At 38.8% G+C, this 18,069-nt stretch overlaps 2 long non-coding RNA genes across 2 annotated transcripts in view; one reads left to right on the top strand and one right to left on the bottom strand.

Annotated features, from left to right (window-relative positions):
- The window catches only part of LOC311438589, a 115,657-nt gene that overhangs the window by 50,966 nt on the left and 46,622 nt on the right, over positions 1-18,069 (top strand). The window lies entirely within an intron of this gene.
- On the bottom strand, positions 3,263-16,370 carry LOC311439224. The gene is made up of 3 exons (XR_014694600.1): positions 16,297-16,370; positions 5,152-5,261; positions 3,263-4,032 (listed from the first exon to the last, which is right to left on the bottom strand). It is a non-coding gene; the product is annotated as an uncharacterized lncRNA (long non-coding RNA).

Raw genomic sequence — 18,069 nt, 5'->3', positions numbered from 1 at the left:
CTTGCCCTTAGTCCAGAAAACTCCCTGCATTGCTTGTTATAGATCTGGTACCCATGAAATCCATACCAGTTTAGGCAGAGGAAACATTTCCTTTTTCAAAACAGCTATTTCTCTAAATTCTGACTTCCTGTCACCTTATCTGCTTCAGACTTCATACGCTCTTCAGGCTGACTTTACTTTTAAAGTATTTTAATGCTTTTAATGTATTTTAATTCTGCCTCCAGGAACAGACTAACACTTCTTATTCAGAGCCCCAGTGGTGATTTAACACCCTCCCAGAAGCCCACACTTGAGTTCTTCAAACTTAAATGCAACCTGACAGCTGTTACAAACTGAAGACGCAGCAAGGTGAATTTATAAAATTCATTTCCGTATTTGATGAATACTGCTGAGCTCTGCAAGCAACATTATCGAACTGTATCTGCCTTAAGTTAAAAATATCAGCCAGCAAATGCCAGATACAAGGTATAAGAATGTTCCTTGTTGCTGCATATTTACTCAGTCAACTCTGTAGACAGGAACACAAAGGACCCACAGGGGATATCTTCCAGCTGCCAGGCAAAACTTGGTTTGGTTTACTGAAGCACTGAAGGTGTTTAAGTTCTGAAAGCTCTCTTGTCTTTAGAGACTACCCTCTTTAATGAAAATCTGAAACATTTTCATTGCTTTCAAATCTCTTCAGGGGTTTCATGTTTTCTGTTTTCCGCATGCTGATGAAGTAAAGTTTTCAATGTAAATAATAATAAAAAATTCAATGTAAGGAATAGAAATACACTCTTACTTTCATTCCAGGTGAATGTCTCTCTCTCTCTCTCTCTCTCTCTCTCTCTCTCCTCTTTTCAAGGAGAATATACCACTTTATCCCTCATGAATTTTGTTTTCTTCACCTGCCTGGAGCAGACTAGCCAAGCTTCTACCAAAAATGCTCCTCTCCATACTAAAAACAAGGACAATCTCCCTTTTTTTCCTCATTCTTTGAAACATCTTTTTTTAAACACTCTTTCCTCCCCAGTATCTTCAGTATCTGCTTTCCTGCAGAAATTCCTTGAATATATCCTCCCTTCAGGCCCACTACTGGTGCCACTTGCATCAGGCAGGACAGGTTGGCTAGCAAGTAACTTACTTCACCATCTTCTCCCCATGTCAGAGGGATTCCTTGGCAATGTTGTCAGCCAGGAGTCTGGGTTAAAGTGGGGACATTGCCCAGGGCTACTGCCTGGCAATCTGGGCATTAGTCTCTCTTGTAAGTGTGAACATACTACTATTATTACCTGGTGGTATTGCAGCATTATCTGAATTGAGAAGCTTAAATGGGACACTGGTGAAATAAATGACTGTAAAATTAACCTCAATTTTAGTTATGAAACTGAGTGTTGTCTTCTGAAGTCTGCAGTGTAAGCTTTTGTCACTGCATCTTCTTTAGCACAGGATGCTTCTGAAACAAAAGGGAATTTTCAAGGGCAGGAAGGCTTAGGTGGAAGTGGGAGATTATATTTTTCAGACACAGATATCTGTTTTTTTGATGTCCAGGAAGTCCATATGCCAATTTCTGTCAGGTGCAGAGACAGAATTTTTCACAAAATACCTAAGGGACGGGGGAAGAGATTGTAGTCACAGTCCATTTTGGTACCACGATGTAAAAGGGTTGTAGAAGTTAAATTCAGACAGCTGCAATGGAGCAGGGTAGGCTTTCCACAATAATATCCTCTACAATAACAAAACATACATGTAAAATACACCAAAGAAACAAGGCCCAAACAACAACCCTCTCCAAAAAGTCTGAAAGGATTAGTTCAAAAACCATGAAGTCTACAGAAGGTCCGATGGCCATTACATACACTGTGTTTGAAGCCTAGGTAATATGTGTGGCATAGACCAAAGAGAAAACAAACCACTTAAAACCTCCTCTGTATGGATGGCTCACTAAGAAAGCAATGTCAGCTTCTAAGGGCAGAATATCAGCATTTTAAAAAAATGGTAAGCTTTTAAAAACCAGAACAGAAAGGCCCATAAAATAAAGAAGCTCAAATGTAAACAGGGAATAAACAGGCCTAGAAAAGAATTTGAAGAGTGCCCAAATTGATAATAAAATATTCTTTGAACACATCAAACGCAGGAAGCTATCCCGTGATCAGTGGGACCACTTGATGACAAAGGTATAAAAAAGGACACTCATGGATGATAATGTCACAGCCCAGGTGCTGAGTGAATTATTTGTTTCCGCCTTTACTGCTGAGGACATTCGGGAGATTCTCTTGCTTGACACACTTGTAGCACATCAGTATGACTTTAAATTTTGTAATGAAGTTACAAAAGATTCAGAGAAGGTCAGCTAAAATCATCAAGGGGATGAAGCAGCTATCATAAACACTACATACTCTACAACTCTTCAGTGTTGAGAGGAGAAGGCCAGAAAGGGTGTATAATATAAGAAAGGAAGTGGATAGCTGAAAGCAAGAACAGAAAAAAATAACAGAATAAGACCCTGAAACACTAGAAAAAGTGGTAGCAGACACCATGAAACTAAGAGGAGACTGACTGAAATGAAATTAGAGTGCTTCCCACAGCAAGGAGCAAAGCTTTGGAACTTGCTGCCACAGGACGCTGCTGAGGCAGACAACATAAACAGGTCCATGACCACTAAAAGGACTGCAAAAGCATATGGCCTCTAACAGCTCATGCTGAGAGAGCATGAGGAGAACAGACCATGGAAGAGGCCAAGTTTGCAGGCTCTCCTTAAATAGTCTCAGTCTCTCCTACTGCCTCTGCTGGAGGCAGAAACAGGCTAGACAGATCCATGTCTCATCCAGTCAGCATTTTAGTAACTTCTGTCAAGCTTCTACATCTTGACTTGCTTTACATTACTTTTTGTGTCCTTTAGCTAAATGCCCACCCCAAAATGGGCTGTATCTGTCTCACCATTACCAGGAGACAAGCCACTGCTCCTAGAACACAAGTATGGATGGTTTCTGTGGCTGATGTATGAGAGAAGTCCAAATGATTCATGGGTGAATATCCGAACCCCAAACTGATATATACCACTCCATAGCAGCATTTATAGAAAAAAATAAATCCTGGTGCTTTGCAGATATATTTTTTTTATATCAAATACTTCTGTTTTTAATAAAGGGGCCAGAAACTCAAGTGGAAAACATGTTCAGCAAACTATATTAGTATTGATTAATCAGGACATTGCAGAAGCAAGTATCCTAGTGAGACCTACTCTAAGAGTAATAAATAAAAACACACAGGAAAAGCTGGCTAACAACAGCTAAAGGGAGGAAATTTACTCTTCTGCAGAGTAATTTCTGTAAGTTCTAAACTACAGTGGTACAAAACATACAACAGGAGTAAGGCTACTGAAAAGATGAATACTCTCTCCCAGAAGAACTGTAAATTACAGTATATTAACAAGAATCACTTGGATATGTTCATTAGTACAAAAAACATAGTAAACCAAGCAATAGCTCCCCCACTGTCCTTCACTAACAATCAGAGGAAACACAAACAGATTCCCCAGTACACACGTACCAGACTCCCATCTGGAATATCCCGTATTTCCTTTCTCCTCACAGTTTGATGAAAGGTGATAACAGATACTACAAATCATCCGCACAAGCTCATTTATTGGCTCAATGGAAATTCTGAGCAAAAAGATGTTGACAACAGCATCCCAACCATCTCTTTTTCTGATTTGTTGGTGCAGTAGAACATACAATCAGCAGAGAGAGTGTTTTACAATCACTGCAATAGTGTTTTCTATTTATAACTAGTGGAATGTGAATTTATGGTCTGTGAAAGGCTTTAGAGTTCTGACTGACAGCCTGGGAGTCTTTTATTTTATAAACACTACATGATTTAATAAACAAGAAATCAGGAAGCTGATTCTAAGAAATGAAACTGCAGAAAGTATTTCTTCAATCTGAAGACAACCATGCTAATAAGTTTGAGGTTATCCTCTTCACGTTGTTACACACAGATGCACACGTTGCTGTACACAAACACGGCAAGTTGCAGGGTTTATACAAACTCCTAAAAGGGAGAAATAGTTGAAACATCACACTGGGGAGACAGCTGAATCAGAAACCCACCATAAGAAATAAATGACTTTTCAAAGGATGTATAATACATACTCTTACTAAGGACCATTTATTAGAGACTAACACATCATTTATTTTGAGTGCAGCTTTGGAAAAAAGCTTGCAAGGGCCATTATGGTTAAATCCAAAGATTAAATTACTAGCTTGAAATTTTCAAAACATTCTGCGCTAGTTTAACCTTGCTCCCCTTGAAGTCAAGCACATTTTTTTCCAGTGATTTTAATGGGACAAGAACTGAAGCAAGTGGAGCAATTCCAAAAGGTCTGTCATGGTACTTCAGCTTCACTCTTTACAGGAGTATGAGTTACATTTTTATGTGGGTATCTAGATGATCTGGGCTGTAAGAGTACTCTCTAACTAGCCCAATAAGTCTAGTAGTTGAGTCAATTTTTAAAATATTTTGTTGAATTAACCTCACACAAAAATTTAATGATGGGTTATATCTTTCTAAATGCAGATGTTGTTGATAGAACTACAGTGTTCAGAAGCTTCAGAATTTCAGAAGATCTTAATATTACAACAATGCCAAAATCTATACTCGTACAGGCTTTCCAAATGCCTTATAAACATCAATAGTTTTAGTCTAAAGCATCCCTGTGAAATGTGCTCCAGCCACACTCCCCACCTCAAACTTCTACAGATGGGGCAGAGGCTGTAGCAAAGAACCTCCATTGCCAATACAGTCACACCACATGGAAGCCTGTTGCTTGCTTAAACCAGGCCTAGTGCCATTTTAGATGTTTCAAGGTACTCAACAGATTCACACAGGACATGAAGTAGAGGCATCCTGCTGTCCAGGGTGGTCTCTAGGGGCCAGAAATCATACCTTATACCACTTAAAGACTTAAAGTAGCAGCAGATTACACCTATGCATTTTTGCTGCCTTTCTGTCTGACATATATAACATATACATCATACAGTTCAAGCAAGAAAAAAAAAGGCTAAACGTGTATATATATATTCACACATATATACAAATTTCACATTTTATATTACTGATCAAGTACATGGCAACACTCTAGAAAATAAACAGGAAATAAAACTATCATACCATTTCTGAGAAGTTGGGGAGTTGCTCATGAGGGAAATATTGAGTAGTACAGTTCCTTACTAGAAGATAACTCCTTGTCTAAAAACCCACAGGTTCCAGGCAGTTGGAAGCTGAGCAGCAAGCCAGCCAAGAAATCATTAAAGTATAGAGTAGGGAACAGAAAGGGGAAAAACTCAGGGGAAAAAAAAAAAAAAAAAAAAAAAGGTAAAAGGTGAGCATGAAGTAGTAGTAGGAATTTAGTCTCATTTTACCAAGGTAGGGTGAGGTTCACTTAATTTTAACTGTCTGAAAGTTACAGGAGTCCCGTCTGAGCTGGCTGTCCATCCTTCCTTTAGCAGTAATGGAGAGATCAAAGCACTACTGGGGTGCCCCCAGTTTATCCTTCCATTTCTGAACATGTTCCAGGACAATAAACTGCAGGCAGCTGAAGTTGATGACATGAATCTTACCTTGGGAGTGTCAGATAATAATTATTTTAACATGTGACAAATTTTCAATGAATGATAGCCCTTCAGCTAGCTCTGCAGAGGGCTCCAAGTGCTCCCAGGCACCAGATTTGTACAACCTCCAACTGCACTGCACCAGCATGCAGTCCTGGCTATGACTGTAATTTCTATTTTTGTCCTATCTCCACAGAATCCAACATGGAAGTGTCCCAGTCTGTGACTTGTGCTGACACACCACAGCAATGGAGAAAACAGTGCTAGGCCTTGTAAAGCTCACGCAGATCCAGGGTTAGAAATTGCTAAAGCACTTTAAAAGGCTGTGTTATTATAATTAGATTTAGCTGCTTAAGTGAACAGATGAAGAAGTTCAGTACTTAGAGTTGTCAGATGTAACTTGTCCTTGAATTTGCACAGACAAACCTTGTTCTCTCCTTTCAAAGTTCTTGTAAATGTCCTTAGAAAATACACCACTATTCATAATCAACTGAAAATACTACGGCTTCGTCACCTTTAACTTTACCCCTTTAGTTGCAGGAGTCAGCAACTGCAAGGACACAACTTCAGAAGCATTGTATTTGTTTTCCCAGAGGACACTGCTATGATTTGAAAAGGAAAAACAACTTTAAGCATTTTCCAAAATAGCAAATAAAAATTACATCTGTCAGCAGTGGGAATAGATCTTACGGTTACTTCTTAGGCACAGCTTCCTTTTGATATTATTGAGATGGAAGGGCTTGTTTTCTCAGTAGCAATTTAGAAATGTCATCTAGAAGTTTCAGAAAGATAAACCCTAAAGGTACTACATCCCACACCTTAAACAGAAATGTTTTAAAAATCATCCCTGACCTACACTTCTCCCTCTGGGCACACTACACACCAGACTAACATCTGCACATCTGTTCTTCATACCCAACTGTCTCTCAAATGAAGGAACACAAAAAATAAACTACTGTCTAAATCAGCAAGATATTGTATTACACTTGGTGATTCCCTTTAACTTAAAGCAATCTTGGAAGAAGCTCTTGGAAATTAAATCCTATCATTATTCACATACATTTATGTTTCTTTATGTAAAATTACAATTAAGAAACCACTAAATGCAATTGATTGGTACCAAAACCTGGAAATGTATTCAAATTGTTATTTGTGCAAATCTGGCCTGGAAAATATGCACTTAAGTGATATCCAGAATGGATACTGCTGTATGGTAGGAACACAGTTTTCTTCCCACTCAGTTCAAGCAACCCTTTCTGCTGCCCTGTCTGTCTCTGAAGCTCTCTTTGCTGTACAAAGCTCCATTATCTCCTGTCCTTTCAATCCCCTGGATGCCCCATCCTCTTTCCAACTTAGTGCTCTGTGTGTGTGTGTATTTGTTTGCTCATGCACATATGTATGTCTATAAGGTCACTTGTTAAAGCTGACTGTATGCAGGTTTGGATGTTATTGCTGTTAGCACTTTTTTTTTTCTTTTCATGCACAATAATACATTATCTGTAATAATGTCATGAAAGCTTCTGCAAAAAAAATCTAATCATACTCATTAGGATGCAAGATTTCATGCAAGCATAATTGACAGGATCAACACGCAACATATATGTTCTCCAGGATGTTGCTAGATATGATCACCACCAAGATCCAAAAAAAAGAATGGGCAGAGAAGAGTTCTAAAAACCAACCTGTAATAAACAATATTTTATGGAGTAACTAAATGGATAATGAGCACTGGAGTCTGCCATGCTGAACCTCCTCACATTTAGTTGTGGGTCATTTTTCCTGCCTGTTGGTGATGTTAATATGTCCTTTTCTTGCTTCATATGTATCACTTTAAACTGGGAGAGGCAATGGTCATTCAAGGCCTCTCAAAACCCTATCTGGAATCAGGGGTTTGAAAAAAATTTGCATCTTGTAGCAGCACTCTAGAGAAAAGAGAGAAGATGGGTACTTTTTGTAGCTAATACCATCAAATACTAAGCCAAGCTAAAATGTTTCACACCAAAATGGAGTGTCTCCTCCAAACTCCTTACACACCACAGACTAATGCATCCAAAGGAACTGAAGAGCTGTTTGCATACTGCTCCACAGTTCTACCTGCAAACCAACTGCTTTGTGCCTACCTATACTACTACATAGATGGCAAAAGTAATGCGGGCTTCTAAGGACTGCCCCAATAGGAATAAATAACAATTAAAAAAAAAGAACTATTAGGACATTTTACGATAATTTTGGTCAAAGGATAAAGAGCAGCTACCATAATCTGTATAGGAATTATTCCTACAGTGTCTGTAGAAAATTGAAACTGAAATATTTCAGTTTGAAAACCATCTGATTTCAAAGCACATGCTTTGGTATTTTTTTTATTTACATCCCCAACAAGATAAATGCTAATGTTTAGCTATCACCATGAATTTTTGTTTGTCATAAATTTACGGTTTTCAATCTCTCTTATCCTAGCTCCCCAAACTTTGCAATATTTAACCACACTAGCCCTGAGGAAAAAAGCATTTGCCTTTCTCACTCATGCTAATTGGAATGCTCTTCAGTGACTGCAAATGCACAGGAACTCAAAGTCATCATTTAGCTCTGCTTTCACACCCAATTCCTATCATTTCCTGGGACTGTCCACCATAAAACAATTACACAAGGTATTTTTGTTTGATGTTGTCTAGTTCTAGAAATAGCTCATATAAAACCAAACTCTTAACACATTACACTTAACTTGAGATTATTTTTTTTCAGTACCCATTACAACAGAGTCACTATCGGTCATTCACTCAGATGAAGACACATTTTTGACATGCCATTCTTTCCACTGACACGCTATATAAGATGGCATTATTGCTCTGCACATGTTCCACATGCTGCTAGCAGCTAAAGGCACTGCAGAAGACAGGTGCTCCAGGCAACAGTGAACACTTCCTAGCATGCCATGAATACTTCTACATTTCCCAATAGTTCCCTTAGTAGCTTGAATATTGGTCCTATAGCAACCCATAACCTGTGCATGGATGAAGAGCGGAACAACACAAAATCTGAACATGACAGCTAACAAAAGGGAGAGGAAGTGTCCTCTCCAGTTAACCAAATATATAAATTCACCAGTCAACACTACATAAAGTATCCAAAAAAATCACTTGAACTTCAACTTCCTTTCAACACATTTAATGATGCTGTTTACAGTATTTTAGCATGTTACCAGGTTTTAATACAATAAACGTGCTCAGCTACTGTTGTAGCTGCTACACTCAGCATTTAACCCTATGACACCCCTGGCCCAGCACATGCGACTGCTGCCAGCTGAACGCACGCTCAGGGAGTTTAAATCTCAACAACGAACATGCCTGAACGTTTCCTCTCTCAGTACTGCAAATGCTTGCAATAAATTACTAACAAAATATAGGCCTGATTCACCACTGCATTACTCCACTTGTACACAGCTACTTCAACAGAGTTATATTAGTGGAAAAGAGAAGCAGGGGAGGGGTGAAGCGAGCACTGTGTGCAGATAATTAACCGTCTTTTTCATTGAACCATAATATACTTTTCTCCATAAACTGGCAACAGAACCAATCAGTGTACACATTTCATTTAAAATACAAAGTAATTTTAGAAGCTAGCATTATTGTACCATTTGAAATATTCTCTATTTTCATCAAATGATTCCCCCTGTAATTGATGTCATAAAGAATATCTGTGTTAAGCTGTCTTCATTTCCACAGTTTTCAATCCTTATGATGATCAATTATTTATATACAGACTAGATGAAAGGCAAGATTGTAATGACTCCAAGAGATTTAAGAGTGATATAATAAATCTTGAAAGCAGAACTCCAGTGGGTGATAGTAACAAAAGCCAGTACTGGACGATCATATTTTACTATTTTTAGAAGTTCTCGCTCACTCCCCTCCCAAAAAAAAAAAAAAGATCACCAAAGCAGCACCACTCACTGCAGTCCTTCTTTTGTTCTAACAACAGACATTCTGCTTCCCCATAAGTTCCTTGCCACTCCCACCCCTCCTAGCTCATTCTTCCTCAGCAAGGAAAGTGTGTTTAGCAGTGTCCTTACCCGGCCGGCCCTTGGGTTGCCAGGATGATCTCACTGTGTGGCCGGGGAAATTCTATGATCGGATTTTTTAAGAAGTTCTCCTTGGACAAAGTACATTAACACACCTTTATTACACTAATGATGACTCAGGGCTTCAAAGTTTATGTGTGCAGCTGAACTTCTCAAAAGCATCTGTTTGGCTTTGGTTCAAGGCTACAATAAGCTAAAGAATTGTCACCAGCCAGCATCCATGTCATATGCAATTCAGAAAGATCATACACATCTTCATATGACTTTCATCAGACTTTAAAAAGAAATCTGGCAAAAATACCAGTGACAGATAAATCGAACATTTGAACCCATGCCTCTACCTCCTTTTTTCCACATTTTTCTAAATAGAAGATTCAGCAGTTAAGAGTCACCAGTCTATTTTCTCTGATCACGCTAAGCCATCAGATATGTCTAAGCATGTGGGTTCTGGCTTGCTTCCAAGTGTAGCTTCCAGCCACATGTAGGGACATATATCCCTATTAATTGTTCACACAAATAACAAACCTATATCAAAAGATAGCCTTTAGATTCTCCCAAAATATATTAAAGACAGTGTCCTAATCTTATATGTCTTCTTTATGCTTGCAGTATAATAAACAACTGTGAGGCACAAATTCACTTTCTTTTTCTTGTCTTTTAGTTATTTTATTTGCTTTTTGACACATACATTAAATATAAAAATACGTAACCCATATAAATGTATGTTGGAACACTGACCAATAACTGGGCCTACTATTTTTAGACAACTGTAAAGAACTTCATTCAATGAAAAGCAAATTTGGAAACGAACCCTGAGCTCATGTGAAAGGTCTGCAGTTGGGAAAACAAAAAACAAAGAATCTCCAAATTACTTATCATTTTTCAGAATTAAAGCCAAAATCTGTGGTTAAATAGAGGGCAAATTCCAAAGCCTTTAAGTAATACAAAAATTCTCCCTAGCATTTTATTTCAACAAGCACTTCAGAATTTTATTACTTGTATTAAAAAGATGTACAGTAGGTACACCTTGCAACGCGGTCTTACATTTTTAGTGTGTACTAAAGAAAATGTTTCCTATAGTGGTAGATAAACGATGTGATTAAAAGATTGCATATTCTAGGACCAAGTTTTGCAGTAAAAATAACGGCAGTTTTCCTCAATTAAGACTCACAAAATATGGTCCTAATTGATTTGTATAACAATAAATGTAGCCATGGTTACAATTAGTGCTGAAGCCTTTTGCCAATTTATTTCTCTCTCTCTCCTTTGGGACTTCTCCTTTTCATAATACACTTGCAAGAAACAATAACTCTTGCAAATGTCTGCAAGGACTTAATTCTAAACGATAAAGCAATCCAGTCCAGAAAGCAGCTAAGATTGAGCTTATGTCAACAGGTAGAATTTACAGTCTCACAAAAAGAAATGTTTAACAGTCAACTATTTAGCTGCAATAAATTAGACTTTCACTATGTTCTTCTTATCACAGAGATCTATAGATGAAAAGCAGTATATAGTAGCTAATTATTAATTTTATTTATTACCACAGGCAGGATTTTCTAGTAGCATTCTGTTCCTTAATGTGAAACTAGGGATCAGAACTTTATGATGACCTGAAGCTGATTTCTTAACAGTTTCGATTTCCTGCTCTTCATAGTCACCATAAATCTTGTTTTCCTCCTCAAAACTTCAGATGTTTCTAACTTCTTATCTATCAACCTCTAAAGTGCTTCCAGACTCCCACAAATGTTTCAGCTGACTCCAAAGGCTTGTCTGCCACTCTTTTAAGTGTCAGGCCATATATCTGTTTTGGGGGAGTTCCCCACTGAAGAAGCCCTACCATGCAAAAAACATGTAAGTAGGGAGGACCCAGAGGCACCCCAGTCTTGGTTATATTTAAAGTATGAACCTCTGCTGTCATCCTAACCTGCCTAGCATGCAAACTGACTGGACAAGCTTAGCTCACCAAGCTAAAGGTAGAGTTAACTACCGCAGTTCTCTGTGGATGGCAATCCCAAGGCTGGGCAAGGCTATGGCCCGCATCCTCCAGCAACTGTTCTACAAGGCTTTGCGGTGGCATTAAAGGACTGATCTCAGTGTGGATATGTGGATCTGAGATCACAGACCACATCATGGCTTACCCAACACCTTTACAGCAAAGATGCTGTCACCCAGGCAGTGGTAAGTTTCCAGCCTTGAAACAGGTTGTCTTAAAAAAGAGGGTGGGGGCTGGAGGAGGAGAACGGACAGGGGAGAGGGAGGTGGTGAGGAAGGAAAATGAATTTGCAAAGACACACCTTATCACAGCTTAAGCTTCATCATTTTAGAGTTAGAATTGTCATTAAATATATTGCGTTTGGCCAACGAATGATCTTTACAAATCACAGCCACCGGAACAGGTCAGTAGAAAAGACACTCTTCTATTCAGTTTGACTTCTAGTTGAATCCTTTGGAAGTGTTCTCAAGCAGCAAGGGAAAGCCTCTTTCCTAGCTCCACTGTGACCCCACAGGAATTATTATATTTCTGGGGAAAGAATGGGGAAAAGAGAGGAGTAAAGTAAAGGGGATTTACAATGCTTACGTAGCTATTAGGACTGCTTACGTGAAAAGACATGCAAAGAGTGGGGTAGTTCAACAAAGCCATTCTTTTGCCCAGAAATAATCTAAAAAAAAAAAAAAAAAAAAAAAAGTGTAATAAAGGATATCTTGGTAATGAAAAACAAGGAGCATAACATGGAAGGACAGTGTGGTATGGAATATGAAATTTTGTATGACATACTGGCTCCTCATGTGAAAAATGGTCTAAGATGCCATTCATTACTTTGGTCTGCAGGTCTTAAAGAATACAAAGTGAATATACAAAAGGCTTCTCTCCTTAGATAGCATTATCCTTTCAAGTGTGGCAGTATATTTGATTAATGTCTAGCAACCGAAGGGATAAGGCGTCCTGTCTGTGTTGCATGAAATGTGAAATGACAAGGGACTCAACATGTTTCCTGATGGTGCCTTTATGTTCAATTATGCTGTTTTTAAAGCTGTTTGCTTTGCTTGTGCTGTTTGTATGTGTGCACATGAATAGTTTAGTATTTGGGTCATGTGGCTTTGGTCACACGTGGCAAAGTTTATGGTATTTTATACATTCTTCTATATATAGGTGCTGAGAATATCCTGCCCCATCTCTGCATCTGACTCCTAGATATAACATTTGCAGATGGAACTCCCTTGTGTGGAGCAGAGCTGAATGTTTACAGATGTGCTTGCCAGAGCTAACTTTTCTGCTAAAAATTCTTGCCAAATCATGTTTCTTTTACTAAAATGAGGGAGAGTTCATAAAACGGGAATCCATGTTTGATGGGAAACATGCTGCTGAGGAATATCATCATGTTGTGAAACAGGAAAAAAAGTGAAAAACAGTTCTATGATGTCACTGGAGGACATTTTTCTATAATTTTGTAGAGGCAAACAAGTCATCTGTGACCCTGGTTATTTAGCTTTCCCCACGTCTAGAGCACCCCGGCTCAGTGGCATGGGTCACTGGGTGGAAGAATAACTGTTTTCCCCATGGAAAATTGGATGCTTTTGTACATTTATTTTATTTTTATTTATTTTAAGTGCCCATTCAGTTCTACCTTATTGCACTGCCTGAAGTTTCCAGGGCTTTTCTTCTCTCTGCTGTTTGCAACCCTGGCAATGGAAGTCTGCTGGGAAGCACAAGAACCAGACAGTGTTTTCTGGATTCCATCTCTCCCCAAACACGCTAACGTGCCTCTTCACTGCTGATGAAATGGTTTGCACTGACAGTTATAAAATTACCCATCTGATTGTTTTTCCAGACAAACGCTAAGTGCCTTGTTGTATTTGGATGCATGTTGCTGCTTCTTTTACTAATTGACATCTCTCAAGAGCAAGGCCAGCCTCAGATCAGCAAAGGGCAGATAATTCTGCATCTGCTCTCAAGCCCCCCACCCCTAAATGCTGTCGATTCTCACTGCATTCTGCTCCCTCCTTCCCCCTCTCAACTCTTGTGTGCCTCAACATTTTTGTCCACTTTGCCAAGTCCCTCAAACATCTGCTTCCTCCACCCCTGCTCTTGTGCTCAAGAATGTCTCTGGCAAAAGCCTGTGACCAGAATGGCTTTCCCCACCAGAAACCTATTCTCCCCTCTTTTGGTCTTGTCCCAGCAGAATACCTCTCCCAACACAAATATTTGACTGCAACCCCTAGTGACTTGAACTCAGATCTTTGTTACCTTATCTACCACCCTTTCACTGCACAAGACTGTATCAGTATCTCAAAAGAGAACTGACAGAGGATGACTTGATCTTCCTCTTATCTGTTTACCTCTTTGCCTTCCATGATTGTCCCCAAGTTCTCTTCCATTTAGTATCTATAGTAGATGCATAAGTTTCTCATCTGTTTTCCTCCAGTCAGCCTAAGACCTCCTTTGATTCCTTCTCCTGAACTTTTCCTGCAGGCCCCTTCTGCATTCTTTTTCTGTATTTATTTTTTATATATTTTTAAATACTCTTTTCTGTAAAGGAAATACAGAGAAATCTGTCTCCTAAAAAGGAAACAAAAAAACCAAGCAACCCTCCCCAAAACAAAGCAGAAAAAAACCAACCACCAAAATAGAAAAAAGCACCCAAAACCCCCCACACAAACACAATTGACTTCCCCTTTCATCTCTAAGCTTATTCTGTGCTGTCAACACCATTATGTATTTTTTTTTTTGACACCACTTCCACCTAAGATCCTTTCCAATCTGGCTTTCCTCCCCACATTCCAATAAAGATGCTGTCATTAGTGTTTTAAATGATTGTGTCCTAGACATATCTCACCATCATTTATTTAATTTCATTCCTTCTGTGTATTATTTTCAAACACTCTCTGGTGCATATGCTCAAATAAATGCCACCCCCCTCCCACCCTCAGTTTCTTGACATTATCTCATCTCAATTGCCTTATTTCTTTAACTGATCCTTTAGAAAGACTCACAGATTCATTCCTCCAGTCTTCTGCAGGTTGTCTCTGTACCGCAACTAAATTATGTTTTCCATAACACATGACTTACTTGTTCATACTGAAAGTCTATATTAGCACCACTGAAACCTAATGGGTATATGCCCACCAGCTAAAGCCAAGCATAACTTTAAAATAGAGGAAGATGGAAGAGTACATTAATCTCTTCCCTGCATTTCTCAGGTTTCATCATGGTGAAATACCCCACGATTACTAGCTTCTTTATGTCATTGAAGAAGTTTTCTTTGCCCCAATCCCCTTAGCTTTCACATTCAGACCAGGTCTACTTTCTACAAATTCTTTATATATATTTTTTATATTTTTTATTTTTAATAGGAGTGCTTTCCTCTCATACAGCTGAAAATCCCATAACTCTCATCCCATACTTTCTGTGCATCTCTCAAGTTGCTCCTCCCTCCTTATTTCATCTTCTTTCCAGTTTCTGCAATGGAATGAACGTAGCACTCTCTTGGCTTCTGGTGGACTTAAAGACATTGGGATTAAAACAAACACAAGAAACCACTCCAAAATTACTCACGTTACTCCTTTCCCCCTAAATATAGAAGAACTCTTATGGCAGGCAGGAAGGGGTAAACAGTCTGTGAGACCAAGGCAGCTGGTCTCATCAGACAACCGCACCCAGCTGTTTTATATATGGGGCAGGAAGAGGAAATTAGAAGCTAGAGTAGGAGGATAATTCCCTGTTCAGAAGCTTAATGCGAAAAGACTGTTCTATTAAAGGCTGTATTTGTTTTTACTACATAAAGATTTGAACAAATAGGAAGTATTGCCACTGAAAGGGGAAAGCATTTTTATTTATTTTTTGTGGCCTGTGTCTTCTTTCTATTCTCTGTGACACTTTTGTTGTGAATATGTTGTACCAGAATACCACAAACTGAAAACCATTGTTAGATTTATTCTTTTTTTTTTTTTTTTTTATATAATTAATTTCTTACCAGTATTCCTTTAAAAAGTCAATTACCGTGAAGTATGAATTGTGTAAATGGGTATCTCCTATAATTCATTCACAAGTTTTAGTCTTGACTCTGTGTCAGTTCAAATAATTTTTCCAACCTAAACTTCACCCATAGGACCACATGGTTTGCTTTGTCTCCAAAATACTGGTATTGAATATCTATGGCCTATCACACAACTAGTAAAGACACCCAAAAGGTCACTGGAGCAACCAGTGGTTTCTCTTTTTCAGTTTGTGAAGCATTCAAGGCCTTGGAACATGTCCAAGCTATGAAGCTGCAAAGGGCCTGGAACACAAGTCTTGTGAGAACCAGCTGAGCAAACTGGGGTTGTTTAGTCTGGGGAAGAGGAGGCTCAGGGGAGACCTTATTGCTCTCTACAACTACCTGAAACGAAGGTGTGGGGAGCTGGCGGTCATAGAATCATAGAATATCCCGAGTTGGAAGGGACCCAAAATGATCATCAAGTCCAACTCCTGGCTCCACACAGGTCTATCCAACAATTCAGACCATATGACTGACAGCACAGTCCAAACACTTCTTATTAAAGTCCAAACTCTGACAGGCTTGGTGCCTGGGGAGCCTGTTCCAGTGCACAACCACCCTCTTGGTAAAGAACCTTTTCCTGATACCTAACCTGAACCTTCTCTGTCACAGCTTAACTGCATTCCCTCCGATCCTATCGCTCGTCACCAGACAGAACAGATCTGTGCCTGCCCCTCCACCCCGCCTTGTGAGGAAGCTGTAGGCTGCAACGAGGTTTCCCCTCAGCCTCCTCTTTTCCAGGCTGAACAGGCCAAGTTACCTCAGCCGCTCCTCATACGTTTTCTCCTCTAAGCCCTTCACCGTCTTTGTAGCCCTTCTCTGGACACTCTCCAATAGTTTCACATTCTTCTTGTACTGTGGTGCCCAGAACTGCACACAGTACTCGAGGTTGGCTTCTTCTATCGGGTAACTAGTGATAGGAGAAGAGGGAATGGTCTCAAGTTGCGTCAAGGGAGGTTTAGGTTGGAAATTAGCATACCTTCTCAGAAAGAGTAGTCAGTTGTTTAGCTCAGTTGATATCAGAATAAGTAACAAGAAAAAAATACCTCTTCTCCACCCTGCTCACACTCTGTGAATGATATATCCATTTCTGTTCCAGCATTAACTTCTTTCTTCTAATAGAAAGTAATACTGAGTAAATTTACTACTTCATAGCAAGAAGCCCTGCTCAGAAGGAAGGAGAGGAATACCGAGTCTCTTGCCTTTCTGAAGTTTTGGATTAGGCGTGTTTTTTTCATTAGGCATGGTTTGTATTACAAGCAATATGCAGCTTAGAATTGCCAATCTTGTAATAATTTCCAGCAGAACTGCTATAAGATGAAGCAAACTCATTTCTAAACCTCATTACATTCTATAACTTCATTCTTATTTTTTCTTTCATTAATAAAAAGACACAGTCTATGCTATGAATCAATAACGACTAATGGAATCATACTTTACACACTTGAAAGCAGAACTAAGTCAGAAATGTATATGGAAATTAGTACGATGTATTTAGAAATTTACCATTACCACACCAAAAAATTACAGCAACATAATAAAAAAATCACATAATGATGGCAGATCTATTTCATGGACTCGTGGTTTCCCTTTTTATCATAAAAATATGTTTGAAAAGTTTATTTTCTTCCATTTAGTTAGTAAACTCTTGGAAAATGTGTCTATTTTATAATTAGAAAGATTTAATGGTGAGACCATTTGGCATATATGGGAGATGGACATGAATAAGTTTACCTGTTTCTCATAATCATTTCCTATTCAACAGGTGTAAATTGCTGTTTTTTTTTTTTTTTCTTTGAATTTTGTCATCCCTAAAGCTCAGAACTGTGAGAAAAGATTTTATTGCTCTTGATACATCTCAGTTTTTGATAGCAGATGTTATCAGAACATCTTTCATTCCACAAAATTCATGAAATGGAGTTTTCTTCAGCTGTACATGCCATCTGTAGCGATGACCCTTCTTTCCTGTCTGGGACTAGGTAGTACAAACAGAAAAATAAGTGGCTTTGTGTGATCTAGTTGTCTAGAAAAGTCACTTGTTGCAAACACCTCAGAGAAGCTCCACACCTGTCTAATTTTGATGGAGTTCCATCTTCTCTAGAAAAACTTGGGCGTGTGGTATATTCTAAGATTTATTCTCTAGCTGTCTCACAGTAAAAGCCTTGTGCTTGGAATGCAAGTATTTTCTTGCCAGTACTATATATTGTTATTTACAGCTATTTTTGACCGATCATTTCTTCCTTTTGCCTGCAAAACTCAATGCCAATGAAACTCATTATTTCCAAGTGTTTAGTGTCCATGGAGTATGAACAGAGTATGTGAACTGTAAATGAGGTTTTCTTCACAAAGAAATGACACTAGCCCT

The sequence above is a fragment of the Aythya ferina genome, assembly GCF_964211825.1.
Source record: "Aythya ferina genome assembly, chromosome: 6".
Lineage (NCBI taxonomy): Eukaryota > Metazoa > Chordata > Aves > Anseriformes > Anatidae > Aythya > Aythya ferina.
This window is presented reverse-complemented; position numbering and strand designations above follow the sequence as displayed.